This window comes from Cupressus sempervirens, chromosome 5 (assembly GCF_028749045.1).
Source record: "Cupressus sempervirens isolate cs-2001-9-10 chromosome 5, ASM2874904v1, whole genome shotgun sequence".
Classification (NCBI taxonomy): domain Eukaryota; kingdom Viridiplantae; phylum Streptophyta; class Pinopsida; order Cupressales; family Cupressaceae; genus Cupressus; species Cupressus sempervirens.
Window position 1 is genome coordinate 805,483,986 of NC_143122.1, and position 13,764 is coordinate 805,497,749.

The following is a 13,764-nucleotide window of genomic DNA, read 5'->3' on the forward strand; positions in this document are numbered from 1 at the left end:
CATACTATAGATTTAGTTGATAATGGAAAACTAGTAAGACAAAAGTAGAGGCTAGTGAATCCTGAAATTGAACCCTTAATGAGAAAGGAGCTATCCAAATTGATTGAGGCCAATATAATTTTTCCCATCAAACACTCATCATGGGTAGCAAACCTTGTCCCTGTTAGGAAGAAGAATGAAGAAATTAGATTATGTGTGGACTTTAGGGACCTTAAGCAAGATTCCCTTAAAGATCACCATCATCTCCCTTCTATGGAGCAAATTTTGTCCAAGGTTAGTGGTTCAAAGAAATTTTCATTTCTTGATGGATTTTCTTGCTACAATCAAGTGTTGGTTAAAGAGTCTGATAGATACAAGACTGCATTTACCACTAAATGGGGTACCTATGCTTATTGTAAGATGCCATTTGGGCTAACCAATGTAGGATGCTACATTTTAGAAGTCAATGGAGATGGCCTTCAAAGGATTGATTGAAAAGTTTGTCTTAGTTTACCTTGATGATATCACTGTGTATTCAAAGGATGTAGAAGATCATTTTGATCATCTAAGACAGGTATTCTTAAGATGCAGAGAGTTTGGAGTTTCCCTTAACCCAAGCAAGTGTTTCTTTGCTACTAACCAAGGAAAATTAGTAGGACATATTGTATCTCAAGATGGCTTAACCATTGATCTAGAGAGAACAAAAGCAATACTTGCCCTTCCTCTTCCCAGAAACAAGAAAGGGCTGCAAAGTTTCCTAGGTAGGATAAATTTTGTGAGAAGATTTATTCCAAATCTTGCTACCATGGTGAAACCTCTTATGGCTATGCTCAAGAAAGCTATGGTCTTTGCATGGACCAAGAAAGGGAAGGAAAGTTTTGAAGAGATGAAGGCAACCATAGCCTTGGCCCCTACTCTCATGAATCCAAATTTTGAGAAAGATTTCATCTTATACCCTAGGTAGTGAGTCAAACATTTCTACTATCCTGACTCAAAGAAATGATAAATGTGAAAAGTAGCCCATAGCTTTCTTCAATGAAGGGCTTAAAGAGTATGAAGATAAGTACAATTATGTTGAGAAACAAGCCCTTGCAGTCATCAAAGCTTTGAAGAAATTTAGACACCTCCTGTCTCATAATAAAATTTATTTGTTAGTACCCCATGCTAGTGTGAAGGATTTCCTTTTGAGAAAATATATTAATGAGAAAAGAGCTAGTTGGAATACTAAAGTGATGGAATATGATATTGAAATTTAGATTACCAAGCTGGTAAGTGGGAGGGGGTTGTGTAAACAGATGTTATCATCTCAAGAACCTGATGACGAAGCTGCTATGATACTGACAGAGCAACATGAGGTAAGAAATAGTGACCCAAGGAGTTAGATAGATGATATGATGAATTTCTTATTAGGCAATGGATACCCTCAAGGATTAGATAGAACTAAAAGGAGATAGTATAGATTATAGTCAATTCCTTATGTCATAGTTGGCGGTGTCCTCTTTAGAAAAGATTTTAATGGAGCCCTATTAAGATGCCTTGATACAAACCAAGCTAAAAGAATGATCAAAGAGCTTCATGATGGTCTTGATGGTGGTCCTTTCTCAGCAAGGACAACTACAATGAAGATCATTAGGGCTAGTTATTATTGGTTGTCCCTATATCATGATTGTCATGGGTATGTGAGGAAGTGTGAGAAATGTGCTTTCTTCTCTGGTAAACAGAAGATTGGAGCTCTTCCCCTTCATCCCATTAAGGTGGACCAGCCTTTTGCCCAATGGGGATTGGATTTCATAGGCCCTATCAATCCTCCTTCTAATTCAGGTCACAAATGGATTTTAGCTGCTACAGATTACTTCACCAGATGGACAGAGGCACTTGCATTGAAGGATGCCACTAAATCTTCAATTTTTGAGTTCCTTGATGGAATTGTGACTAGGTTTGGTGCCCCTTCAACCATTATTTCAGATAATGCAAAGTCATTTGTAGGAGCTCAGATCTATGCATGGGCAGTTGACCATAACATTTACTTGAGCACATCATCAAACAACTATCCTCAAGGTAATGGCCTAGCTGAGTCATCCAACAAGAACCTAATCAGAATCATAAAGAGAACAATTGAAGATAACCAGAGGTGTTGGCATAAAAAATTGAAGAATACACTATGGGCTGACAGAATAATGCCTAAAAGATCAATAGGGAATTCACCATTTGTGTTAGTCTATAGCAGAGAAGTAAGGCTTCCAATTTCATTGGAGTTCCCATCCATAGAGCTAGCTTAGTAGCTAGAGTTGATTGAAGATGATGCCATGACAGTAAGAATGGCAGAGCTCATGGAGCTAGAAGAGAAGAGAAGTAAAGCCATGCAGACCCTAGAGACACACTAGCAATAGGTAAAAAAGAGTTTTGATAGGAAGGCTAGGGTCAGAATCTTCCAAGAGGGAGATTTGGATCTGAAATGGGATGTAGATAGGGAAAACCTAGGAAGACACTAAAAGTTTGATGCATTATGGAGTGGTCCCTATCTTATTGTCAGTTGCAAGTAGGCCAATGCTTTCCAATTAAAAAAGCTTGATGGTGAGATTCTGCCTATCCCAGTCAATGAGATCTATCTCAAGCCATGTTTCTAAGGGTTTGAGATTCCATGTACATATATAGCTTAGTTTCATTTCTAGTTTGTTCCCTACTTTTCCAAGAAGTGCTTGAACATAGGATTGTCTCCATGAGACAACAATTTTTGAGATTTTCAAGGTTGCAGAAGGAGGTTTTGGTCTCTGGTTCTAGTTGTAGAGACAGGGGTTTTAGGGTTTTCCTCTTAGAGGTAGGGTTAGGGTTTTACAGTATACATAGTATCTACATCTTTTTGACTTTGTAGCCCAATGGATGCTTGAGCCCACTAGCCTTATGCATAGTAGGCTAGAATCCCCTACGAGTCACCAAAAATTTTACATATTGTTCCCCCCGCCAAATATTTGAATTTTAAATACTTGGCCGCCCAGCGGTCACTTCTTAGTTTAATGTTATTTTTTAAACATCCTAGGAATATCAAAAAAATAAATGATTGAACCTTATGATATTTCTTCCCTCCACATTTTAATGTTTCTATAGGCCCGCAAGTCCCCATCATTAGATCAAAAGATATCTACAAATTGTTCTATCTCGCTATGGGAATTCACATGTTGTTTTGCCATAGCGACATAGCGCCTTTTGGCCACGTGGCCGGTGGGTCCTCCCTTTTCCTTGATTATTTCTTTGATGCCGAATTTTGGCAGATCCCCGTAGGGCATTATAGCACTATCAAAAAATCTATGTTCCTCGTCATTAGCGATGTAATGCCCAGACAAAAAGTGATACTGTGGTAACATCAAAAGGAAGGTGGTTCCAAGTATGCCCTGTCGGATATCAATGATGAAATTTGGCACACATTGGTAGTTGGTCAATTTCTTCATTGGCTAAGGTATGATTGTGTAGAATGTGGGTCCTGCTTCACTTGGTGTGCTGCAAATGAGGATTTGTCAGATAGGTTGGCACGTGGCCAGTTTCTTATTGGTTGGTATACTGATAGGTCAGATCCATCTAGCTTGCCGCCAGATCTCAAAAAATTAATGGTGGGTGTTATCTTGCTATGGAAAGCTGCAAGGATATTACCCATAGTGACATAGCGCCATTGTTCCATGTGGATCAATGGGGCTAGGTCACACCAAGATGAAGATGCCAAGTGTGTTGAATGGTTTGTGGGCCTAAGTTTTCAAATTTTGTTAAAGGAGATAGCACAGTAATACGGTGAGTCTTCACGATTTTCAGATTAGTCTGGATCCACGGTGGGTGCTATCTCGCTATGGGAAATTGCTCGGAGGATATTGATAGTGACATAACACCTCAATGATGCATGGCAGGGTGGGGCCAAGAATTATGCAATCACCGGTTGGTGCTAGTTAGGATCATGGGGTCCAACTAATGTATAAATAGCAGTTAAGCCATTAACAGTTAGTGGCTAGCGGATAGTATAACGTTGTGGTCAGGATTTTTTAAAGAAGATGGCATGATTAGTAATGAAAGAGGTCATCAACTTGGGAAGACCTTGTGAGGTGGTAGATAGGAAATAAATTATTGGCCCATGTGGCTCGTCCTACTTGCAATTTTAGTTTGACTCATTCACTTGCTGATTCACGAGCCAAAATGGTGAAAAACCAAGATTATGCTGCAAATTTGATCTCTGTAATCTATCCCAACCAACCTAGAATGAATGGGAGACAAGGAAGAACAATCAACCTTTGATCCAATCCATCTACCCAGTTAGAGTGGCTTAATGGTGTTAGGATAAACCACGGACAGAAATAAAAACTACATGCAAATATAACCAATAACAAAAAATAATAGAACACACAGAAATGAACACAAGGCACCAAGATTTAATGTGGTTCACCCAATCCCTGGGCTACGTCCACCAAACAGCAAGTCTGATCTTATTACAATCCAGTGATTAAAACCTGATTACAATCCGTAATCCCTTAGAGCTCAATACCACCGCAAGAACCAATTTCGTATCACCACATATGAAAAATACCCAACCCTAAGCCCTTTTTATACAAGTATTAAACCACTTTAGGGTTATAACATGTCGGCCATATGTCGGCCATAATATGTTAGCTACCATGTTGGCTACTTGCCAAAAAAGTTTTTTATGAAGTATGTATAGTACTTTCCTGATCAGTAACCACAATCTAACAATCTCCCACTTGGGGACTGATCAGGCTCCACACTAAACAACAATCTCCCACTTGGAGATTGATCCTGTAGCAATACAACTACCATATGGGGCTCCCACTGGATCAAACCAACCTAGACTCTGCTGTTCTTTTATTCATGTTCAGTCTAAAAGACCAACCAAAGCTGAAGAGGAGTTCAGCTTCTCCCTTGTTACAACCTTTGTCAACATATATGTTGGATTTTCATTCGTATGTATCTTCTCCAGCTTTAACTATCCATCCTCCAAAATTGATCGAATGAAATGGTACCGCAACTGTATGTGTTTGGTCTTAGAATGCAGAGCTGAATTCTTAGCAAGATGAATGGCACTCTGACTATCTGTGAACAAATAATTATCCTTCTAAGGATGTCCCAATTCTTCCAAGAAGAACTGAAGCCATATCATCTCCTTGGCTACCTCTATAGCAGCAACATACTCTGTCTCTGTAGTGGAGAGAGCATTAATCTTCTGTAACCTAGAAACCTAGCTCACGGCTGCCTCACCAACAGTAAAGACATAACCTGTAGTACTCCGCCTGGTATCAGTATGCCCAGCCAAATCTGAGTCAACATAGCCCTGTAAATTAGTAGTAGAGCCCCCAAAGTGTAAACACTTATTGGATGTTCCTCTCGAATATCTGAGAATCCACTTGACAGCATTCCAATGCTCAAATCCTGGATGACTCATATACCTGCTAACGACTCCCATTGCATGTGCAATATCTGGCCTAGTGCATACCATAGCATACATCAAACTTCCTACAGCTAAAGCATAGGGTACCTTGGACATCTTATCCTCCTCTTCCTGTGTCTTGGGACACATTTCCTTAGTCAATTTCAAATGACCAGGTAAAGGTGTGCTGATAGCTTTAGCATTCTCCATAGAAAAATGTTGCAACACCTTCTCAACATAATCAGTTTGAGATAGCGTCAATTTTCTGTTCTTCCTATCTCTGCAAATCTTCATACCAAGGATTTTTTTTTCTGCCCCCAAATCCTTCATAGCAAATGCATGTGCTAATTGGCATTTCAGTCCCTTAATATGATCCATGTTAGACCTAGCTAAAAGCATATCATCAACATATAAACATAAAATAATGTAGCTATCATCATCCAACCTCTTAAAATAAACACAGTAATCTAAATGACACCTATTATATCCATGCTTATGCATAAAATTGTCAAATTTTAGATACCATTGTCGAGGTACTTGCTTCAAGCCATATAAACTTTTCTTCAATTTGCACACTAAGTTCTCCTTACCTTTGACCTCAAAACCCTGTGGCTGAGCCATATATATTTCTTCATCCAAATCACCATGAAGAAAGGCTATTTTAACATCCATCTGCTCTAAATGCAAATCTTCAGTAGCCACAAGACTTAAAATAGTACGAATAGAAGTCATTTTAAAAATAGGAGAAAATATCTCATCAAAATCAATGCCCTTTTTCTATGCAAATCCTTTTACAATTAACCTGGCCTTAAATCTTTTCTTACCTCCTTCCTCTTCTTTCAACCTGTAAACCCATTTATTCTGTAAAGCCTTTTTACCTGCAGGCAACTTGCACAAATCCCATGTCTTATTTTTCAGCAAAGAGTCCATTTCATCTTTCATTGCAGACTCCCACTGAATCTTAGTATCCACCTGCACAGCTTCATCATAACTTTCAGGTCTACCAGCATCAGTAAGTAAAATAGAATAGAAAGAGGGAGAAAACCTTTGTGGAGGTCTAATTGGCCTTGTTGACCATCTAACATTCACTAGTGTGTGTGGTATTTGTTGTTGCAGTTGTTGCACATCATGAGGAATGGCTGGAACATCAGCTTTTGGAGTATCATCCAGCACTACATAATCATCTTCTTTCTTCTCATGTTGCTGCAACAGATCTTTGTACAACACTTTTTCATTGAATATGACATCCCGACTTCTTATAATTTTATGATTTTCTTTGATTTGCCATATCCAACAAAGACACATTTCTTTGATTTAGCTTCTAGCTTGGTTCTATTTTTAGAGTCTATATGAGCAAAAGCTTCACAATCGAAGGTCTTGAGAAAAGAATAACTCACCTTCTTACCAGTCCATGCTTCCTCTGGAATACCACAGCCCAAAGGAGTAGAGGGACCTCTATTAATCAAATATACTATAGTATTGATAGCCTCCGCCCACATGTGTAAGGGCAACCTAGCATGCAACCTCATGCTCCTTGCGCGCTCCATTATAGTCTTGTTCATGCGTTCAACCACTCCATTTTCCTGTGGAGTCCTTGGAACATTTTTTTGTCTACGAATACCATTAGTGGAGCAATAATCTTCAAATTCATGACTATAATACTCACCACCATTATCAGATCTGAGACATTTTAATTTCTTACCAGTCTCATTTTCAAACAAGCATTTCCATTTCTTAAAAGTTTGAAATACATCAGATTTTTGTCTAAGGAAATAAACCCATACTTTTCTAGTTGTGTCATCAATAAATGTAACATAATAATGAGAGCCACCAAGGGAAGATACCTTAGCCGGCCCCCATACATCTGTATGCACAAGCTCTAATTTCTCCTTTTTGTTTTCCTTCCCTATCTTTACAAAACTCACTCTCTTTTGTTTTCCATACACACAAATTTCACAAAAATCCATATTCACACATTTTAGACCTGGTAAAAATTTCCTTGAATGAAGTACTTTCATACCTTTCTCACTCATGTGCCCAAGTCTATTGTGCCACAACGCTATATCAGAATCTACAGCAACTACTTGTTCTCCCTGCTCAACTGTAGTAATTGTTCTTGAATATTCATTTTTCTCTGAAACAATCAAAGTAGAAGGAACAATATGACCTGTACAAAGATATAAGGTGCCTACTTTCACACCTTTTGCTACTACAAGGGAACTTTTTGAAACCTTCCAATTTTTATCATTAAAAGTAACTACACAACCCTCATCACCGAGTTGCCTTGCTGAAATTAAATTTCTACTTAGTTTTGGAACATGTCTTACCTCATGTAGTAGCAAATGATTCCCATTCTACAACTTAATCTTAATTTTTCCCTTTCCAACAATCTGACAGGGTTCATTATCCCCCAAATAAACAAGCCCAAAATCCCCTTGGACATAATCAATGAAATAACCTCAATGAGGTGTAGCATGAAAAGAAGCACCAGAATCTAAAACCCATGAATCATCAACACTCTCTAAATACAGAAGCAAAGCATCCTCTTCAGATTTGTTACTTACCACATTTGCCTCTTTGTCTCTATCTGATTTATCTCCTTCATTTTTCTTTCGAGTCCAACAATCTTTCTTTCTGTGCCCTGGTTTCCCACAGTACCAGCAATCATTTGGTCCTTTCGATTGAGACCTCCTCCCCTTTGACTTTCCTCTTGATTTCCCATGATTTCCAGAGTTGCTTCCTCTTTTAGTCGTTCTGCCCCTACTTTGTGCATTTAAAGCACTTCCTGATGTAGATCCACCTGAGGATTTTCTACGAGTTTCCTCACTTAAAATAACACCGATCACATCATCATATTTTAGGGTACTAGATACAGGAATAGAAATAGTCATCGCCATTACCAAACCATTCCAGCTTTCAGGCAAAGAATACAAAATCAAGAGAGCCCTAATTTCTTCATCAAAATTGATACCCACAGAAGATAATTGACTAGTAATAGTATTAAACTCATTTAAATGATCTGCAATAGATCCACCTTCTGCCATTTTCATATTAAATAAATGCTTCATGAGAAATACCTTATTTGAAGCGGAGGTCTTTTCATACAGTATCGCTAGGGTTTTCATCAAATCTTTTGTCATCTTTGCTTTTGTAATATTAAATGCCACCGATGGTGCCAAGCATAACCGAATGCTTCCGAGTGCCTTTCTATCCAAAAGATCCCATTCAGCCTCTGACATAGTTCCCTGATTCTTGGCTTTTCCTTCCAACGACTTCCATAAATCCTTCTGATATAAATAGTCTTCCATTTGCATCTTCCATAACTGGAAGTTCTGCCCATTAAACCTGTCAACCCTCAACTTACCCTCATCTGCCATCACTCCCACTTAACTGTGAGACTCCCACTTAACCATGAGACTTTCCAGCAGAGGATAACTAAAAGACAACCTTGCTCTGATACCACTTGTTAGGATAAACCACGAACAAAAATAAAAACTACATGCAAATATAACCAATAACAGAAAATAATAGAACACACAGAAATGAACACAAGGCACCAAGATTTAACGTGGTTCACCCAATCCCTAGGCTACGTCCACCAAATAGCAAGTCCGATCTTATTACAATCCAGTGATTACAACCTGATTATAATCTGTAATCCCTTACAGCTCAATACCACCGCAAGAACCAATTTTGTATCACCACATATGAAAAATACCCAACCCTAAGCCCTTTTCATACAAGTATTAAACCGCTTTAGGGTTATAACATGTCAGCCATATGTCGGCCATAACATGTCAGCTACCATGTCGGCTACTTCCCAAAAAATATATTTTATGAAGTATGTACAGTATTTTCCTGATCAGTCACCACAATCTAACAAATGGCACCGTTTCTATCTTCTCAAGGCATTATTTGACAAAAAAAAAAAGTTTTCTCTTAAACTTCCATTTGCAAATAAAATTCTAAATAGTTTCTCTTATAACATTCACTACACTACACAACACTACAATGAAACTTCCCATTACAAATAAAAAAAGGGTTCTCTTACAACATTCACTACAGTGAAACTTCCCATTACAAACAAAAAATTAAACCTCACTTTCTAAGGGTTTAAAATCAAACATTCCTAGAGTGAAAATTTCATTTACAAATAAAATTCTAAATATTTTAATCTAAAAGATTCACTAGAGTGAACCTTCTATTTTCAACCTAAAACATTTACTAGACTGAAAATTCTATAGTTTAACCTAAAACATTCACTAGAGTGAACCTTCCATTTTTAGACAATTTTAAATCTCAATATTGCTTTCAAATTTTTTTATCTCAAACATTATTAGACCTCGGTTTCAAAAGGTTTAAACTCAATCATTATTAGAGTGAAACTTTTGTTCTTTAACAAAATGTGAACCTCATTTCCTCATGCAATACTAAAATTTAAAACCTCACTTTCTAAACAAAAATTTAAAACATTCACTAGAGTGAACCTTCTATTTTCAAACAAAATTTTAAATCTCAATATCACATTCAAAATGTTTCAACTCAAACATTATTAGACCTCGCATTCAAAAGGTTTAAACTCAATCATTATTAGCGTGAAACTTTTGTTCTTTAACAAAATGTGAACCTCATTTCCTCATGCAATATTAAAATTTTAAACCTCACCTTCTAAATAAAAATTTAAACCTCACTTTCTAAGGGTTTAAACTCAAACATTATTAGAATGAAACTTCCATTTGCAAATAAAATTCTAAATAGTTTAACCTAAAACATTCACTAGAGTGAAACTTCTATTTTTAGAAAAAATTGTAAATCTCAATCTCACTTTCAATATATTTAAACTCAAAACATCATTAGACCTCACTTTCGAAAGGTTTAAAGTTGAACATTATAATTTTTTTTATTAAAAAAATGTGAACCTCATTTCCTCATGCAATATATTCAAATTTTAAACCTTAGTTTCTAAAGGTTTAAACTCAAAGATTATTTCAAACTTTCTAAAAGGTTTTAACACAAAAAAATTATTAGATTCAAACGTTAGTTCATGAAAAAAATGTGAACCTCATTTCCTTATTCAATTTTTTCAATGTTGATAGTTGTTCTATGCAAAACTAAGCCAAACCATGTGCTTCCTCCTACTCCCTCATCCACCCAAGGCAGGGACTCTAGTTGCATGCAACTCTTGTTATTTAAATAATAATTATAATAGACACAATTCTAATCTTAATTATGATCATATTATGATATAAACTTAAATATTGTTCTAATTTTAGTCTTAGTAAAGATCTTAATTTGGGTCATAAAACTAAAATTTGATATTTATAAATGTAACTTCCATCATAATCTTAATCCTAAATTTAATCTTAGTTTTAATCAAAATTCTAATTTCATGATGTAACCCCTTACTTTAATCATAATTGTAAACCTAAAGTCTATTCACAACCCTAACCTAAATCCTAATTTTGACCTTATCCTAACCCAAACATTAAATTCTAATCATGACATAAGGATTAGAGAGGGGGAGATATAAAGGAAAAAACCTAGAGATATGTAGGAAGATATAGGTTAAGAGAGAGATGGTATGATAGGGAGATATGGAAAGATACAAAGATAAATATAGTTGCATTTGAACTATATATATATATATTCATCTTTAAGAATTAAATTATATTTGTGAGAGGTAAGTGATATTAAATAAATAACTTCTTAATTAATATTAAACATCATTTAAATTTTATTGTTAACAAGAATTTTTTGAATAATTTGAAGACTATATACCTTACCCAAGATTTTAAGTAGCTAAGATAATTTGTTGAATTTAATTGTTGAGATGCTTCATAGGCTTTCTTTTGAAATCATAACAAAATTGGTGAGCAATTGTTAGGGACAAAAGATAGAATTCACTATTTTTTATTAAATAAGCAAGAAGGAAACCCTCTGTAACAACCCTTAGATTTTGTGACTTAAATTGATTAAGAAACCTATTTTATACTAGAAACTAATTAAAAAGCCAAAAAAGGAATGTAGACAGAAAAGTGTAAAACAATATAGTACAATAGACATTTTTCAAATTATCAAAACTTTAACATTTTTTATAGTATGATTTTAAATATGAATCTTTTCCATTAACATTTGGATCATAGTATGATCTGTCAACCATATAACATTAGAGTTTCTTTGAGCTGATCTTAATATCCTATATATAAAAAAGAAATCTGCAAAAAAAATTAGAAATATTTCAAAATCATTGTCTAAATTCAATTGAAGTTTCCTGATGTAATCTAATCTCGTCAATGAATAAATCAGAGATTGACACAAGAAAAATATTTCAAAATACCATAATTCTTCATTAAAACTTTTTTTACAACTCTTCTTTGCCTCTAGAATGAAATAGAACACCTATTTATTACATTTTTTAAAATCACCATATTTGGCAGATTTTTTGGAAAACGAGTTTTGTCCATTTTTAAAAATTTTTAAAACTCATCCTAGGAATCCTAATTTTTCCCAAGAAAAGAATGATTGGGAGTGGTTGTGGAAATCCATAGCTAGAAGCTTTGTCTATAGCTTGTATTTTCATCTTAATTTACAAAATAGTTAAATTGTTCTTACTTTTAGGAGTCTTTTTGTCCTAATTCTAAAGCTTTTACCATATAGAAGTATGATCAGACTTAGTGCCAAACTGGTATATTTTTGGCTAGCCTTTGAGTTAGTGAAGGTTTATTGATATCACTATTTCCAACTCTTGATAGAAGTTTAGTTAGAGATTCACCCTGCCCATTAGTCACTCCATGAGTAAGTGGATTCTTTCTTGAAAGTTAAGAATAAAGGATATTGGTAACACCCTTTTTACAAAATCTCTCAACTTCTTGCTTACCTTGAGTTGATCCAAGGAATGGGTAGAAGTGGTAGCCTTCCCTTTAAGGTAGGAGAGACTTTGTCTTACATGTTGTGGCTGGTCATCCTATTTTGTGACTGGATTTTTCCCCAAAATTGTTAGTTGCAAAATATCCACCCCACAATCATCTATTTTATCAGTAGCACCTTTTATTGCACTAACAACTTCTTTTATTCGAGTAACATATTGAGAAATGTTTTCAGCTTGTTCTATTCTCATGTCATCAAACTTACCTCTTAGGCTTTCTGACTTGGCTCTTTGAACATTTGTTTCTCCACCATAGATAGTGGCTAGGACATCCCACATCTACTTTGCACTTTTCAATTCTTTGATATCGTCAAACTTAGAATAGCTTAGAGTAGAGGCAATCTCCAACATTGCCTTATTATATTCTTTCTTTTCTTTAGGTCTTCAATAGTTAGGGCGCCTATTGGATCAACATGTTATGTTGTAATGTATGTTTTTGCATAATCTCCAAGTCCTCCAAGGTGTAGCTTCATCAAACTTTTCCATGTAGAAAAGTTATCTCTATTCAGTTTGGGTACCTCTCTTTTTGACATCTTGATCTTTATGCTTTTAGTACCTTAAAACTAATCCTCTTAAGCAACTCTGCTCTAATACCAATTATTGGAATTATTTTTAGATTAACTAAGAGTAGGGGGGTGACTCAGTTAATCAAGGTCCATATGTCTAAATAAATTTTTTTCTCAATTTAGTGAACCCATATAACATTCTTAACCATGCATGCATTCATTATGTGTTAGCCAAAACTGATATGTCACTATTAAACTAATATGCAAAAATGTAAAGCATAAAAGACAACACATCCATCAATAGAATTGACATAATGAGTTAACATTGAAACCCAATTTGGGAAAAACTACCAGTAACATGCTACTCCTTTTTCACTCTTCTAAAGTGATGCCTCTATTAAAGGCCAACCTTGTTAAAGGTTACAACACACACTGTTAAATGTGACTTGGTTAATGGATTTCAATCGCCCTGTCAAAAGTGAGCCTTGTTAGAGGACTTTAGGTCATTCACTTGGAATGCCACCCTATTAAATGATTTTCTAATGACTATTAACTCAACCTCTCTCTAAATAATTTACCCTAATCTAATATAATTGGTAGAGAATAACAATAGAATTTTATTTGATATAACTTACAACCTTACTTGCAGATTACAAATCTCTATTCAATCCTCAACTCTTCTTGGCTTCTTATCTTTGTAGTTCTGGCACCTTGTTCACCCTTCAAGCATTCATACTTCTCTAGCCTTCTTTCTTAGCTCACCATTGTATACTTCTCCTCTTGGGTCACTTGATGAAGCAAACCCTCTTTCTTCACCTTGTTAGATTTTCACATCCGAAAAAATTTATGACCTGTAAGTAACTTTGCTTCATGACTAGAAATCCCTACATATAGGGAATTAGAACTCTTCAAGCATTGAAGAAGTGGAGACACTA